The sequence below is a fragment of the Etheostoma spectabile genome, chromosome 15 (genome assembly GCF_008692095.1).
Source record: "Etheostoma spectabile isolate EspeVRDwgs_2016 chromosome 15, UIUC_Espe_1.0, whole genome shotgun sequence".
Taxonomy (NCBI): Eukaryota; Metazoa; Chordata; class Actinopteri; order Perciformes; family Percidae; genus Etheostoma; species Etheostoma spectabile.
In genome coordinates, this window is record NC_045747.1 from 1,548,909 (window position 1) to 1,552,011 (window position 3,103).

At 40.3% G+C, this 3,103-nt stretch overlaps 1 protein-coding gene across 1 annotated transcript in view; it reads left to right on the forward strand.

The window, feature by feature from the left end:
* Positions 1 to 1,754: 1,754 nt before the first annotated feature.
* The window catches only part of pde6hb (phosphodiesterase 6H, cGMP-specific, cone, gamma, paralog b), a 3,351-nt gene continuing 2,002 nt past the window's right edge, over positions 1,755 to 3,103 (forward strand). The window contains exon 1 of the mRNA XM_032538366.1: positions 1,755 to 1,964. The gene's annotated coding sequence lies outside the window, so the exon portion shown is untranslated. The remainder of the gene's footprint in view (positions 1,965 to 3,103) is intronic.

Below are 3,103 nucleotides of genomic sequence, written 5' to 3' on the forward strand. Positions count from 1 at the left end.
TTTAAAAACAATTCTGAAATCAAATCTTACTTCATAATCTATTAACCAATATTGTCTTTATCTCAATTTCAAACACTTGAGATAACACATATGTTTAGGGAATGCAATCAGTCTTTACTGAAGTGGGATTAGTTTTTTTGTCATAAGTTATAATTCATGTTAAAAATCCACTATGAAAAAAACATAAGTGGTCATATCCAGGATAATTTTCTGAATTGAGTCAGGAATACGTGTTTATCACGGAAAATAAGGTAAGGACATTGATTTTTAGGTAGAAAAAAATTATACTGGTACCATTTTGAATGGGGTCAATTTGACTCGAATACCATACAAGGGTTAACTACTGAAACAATAGCTACTGTATGAGGATTTTTATCCACATTGTCCAAGGAAGAAGCAAATGATCTAAACTATCTAGAGGCACGTCGAAGGCAACCGGAGCAGCTATTTGTTCAGTTTGTTTGTGTCCAGTAAGAAACGTTAGATGTAGTTACGTGACTGCTGTTAATCAGATAAATCATTGCACCACTGGCCCGCCCAATTTGGCTGCACCTCCCTCCGAGCATCAGCCCCGAACCCGTGCCGTGACGCTCGGACACAAATAGTGGTGTAAATAACAATTACATAACAAATCAAGCAATTGGAAGACGTGTTGGGAACACGAGGTGCACTTAACACTTTTGTTGACGCATTTTATCCACGTTTTTAACTTTTTCTTAAGTTTTTGTCTCTTTTTTCAACACTTTTGACTCTTTTTTTCAATGTTTTCAATGTCACTGTTTTTTGACGTTTTCAACACTACGCAACACTAACTTATTAATTTTAGTTTTACAGTTATTATTGGTATTTATTGTCAATGAACTATTAGAACATTAGAAAAGCAGAAATTAGGAATTATTTAGATAGATCGATAGATAGATATTCATTGATCCCAAAAAATGGGAAATTTACTGTTACAGCAGCACATAGGAAAAAATATACATACATACATACAATATACATTTAGACTAAATTTAAAGGAATAAGACACCCCAAAATGAATGAAAGTGGAGAAGAAATCTCTACTTTCATTCATTTTGGGGTGTCTTATTCAATTTTATAGCATTTTAAAAAATATTGAAGTGGTTTTGAAATAGTCCTGGGACATATTCCAGTCTGTGATTTGCCAAAGAGCGTTGGGTGGAATCAATCATATTATTTTGGGGCATTGAAAAGAACATTGATATGGGAAAACGGGTCCATTTGACCTGAGGACAACATGAACATGAATGAAAAGAAGGTGACGTTTGACCGTGTTTGACACCGTGGTGGAAGGACACTTTTTGGACACTTTCATCTGTCCTCCAGCTTGAGTTCTTTGGCCCAGAGCAAAAACCCGATGAAGGCAACGATTTATCCAAATCTAAATATTAAGTACTTAACATGTCCTCTAATTCACGATCAAACATGCAACTTTTATTAGAGAGAGAATTTGATCGTGCTGAGCTTCTTTTTGGTTTGTATAAAATTCAAAATCACAAGAAACTACATTTAAATGTAATGGAATGAGAGTTTGTTCACAGCTGGGCTCCACACCCCCTACTTGAAAACAGCATCTCACATGGACCTGAGATGACAGCAGGCCGTCTCCGCACAGCAAAGCTGAACGCAGGCGTGCTGCGGTTTAGAGGGATAAGCCCCATCAAATCCTTCCAGATTGATCTTTGACACCGTCTACCCAGTGGGTTGCACCGCCTCGCTGCCATGGCAGTTAAGGGGAGGGCAGCAGGCGGGGTACTGGGCACAAGGACAATTATAGCCAGGCAGGGGGGAGGAGGAGAACTGGAAAGAAGAGGGTGGTGAGGGGATTAGAGGTGAAGATATAAAAGCACAAACACCAACAACAAGCTTCACAAACAGAAGACAAGAAGCACTGTTTCTGAGCGGAGATCTGCGGCGGCCTCTTGGGATATCTGTGACAACAGGTAAGAACTTAATTGACATGACTTGCTGATGACATCGTTAAAAAGCTACAGTCCACTTTAATCGTGTTTCTATGGTAACGGTTACAACTTGTGTTGGTGGTTATAGATCAAACGAGTCATGTCAGCTTTGAACTAGACAATGCAAGAATTCAGATGAGGATGACTTTCTGATGATAATGACGGCTTTTATGCAGATCTGCACGTGTGCAGTGCGCGCTAAAAACTGAAAGCGGATACAAGGAACCGATTGAATGCATGAATGAAAAGAGCTTGAACACGAATGACGAAGAAAAACTATTACAATTTCTACTTATCCTGTGCTAGCAATGTAATTTAATTTGATGTTACAAATTAAAAATGGAGGTTGAATTAAAGATGTAGTGAAATTCAAAAATGCCATATTTTGAAGCAAAGAAACTGAAAAAGAGGAGAACACGAGTGTGTTTCAATATGCCCAGTGTAAAGAGGATTGACTTTAGGGGGGAAAAAAATCACAGCAACAGATGATCGACATCATGCTGTGCAGCTTGACAGATCTCAACCCATGAGAGCAGGAAGAAGACGGGTCCTCAGGGGACCCTTCGTAACTATCGAGAGGCAATCCAGCTCTGTTGATGAAGGCGCATATGGTGGATTAACGTAACGTGCTAAAAGATTGCCACCTCTGTCAAATTGCCTTAACTGGATTACCAGTGTTAGCAGTCAGGGGGAGGGAGGGAGGGAGGGAGGGATCAGGTCAGATATTGCTTAAGATCAGGTTGGAGATGAGGACAAGAGGGACATTTCAATCAAGAGATTAGCATGTCCATGCACAGAAAACAACACCATGTACAGTATAATGTCAGCGCAGCCTCCTTTGGTCAGCAAGAGACCCGTGTCCAGCTGACAGACATAAACATGATTACATGAATGTTGAATACGTTGAATGGGAAAGTCATGGCACATGGTATTGGCTGTTGTCCAAGAAGGGCTGTTAATCTGCTGCGGATCAGAGTGGGATTACAGTTAATCTGGCTGGTTAAATTTATCTGCGTAATCTCCACTGATTGGCATTGAGAGCTGGAAGGACACAGGATTAACAGAGGGCAGAGAGATGGAGAGAGGGGAGGGGGGGTGGGGGAGAGGGAGGCTGTGATCTC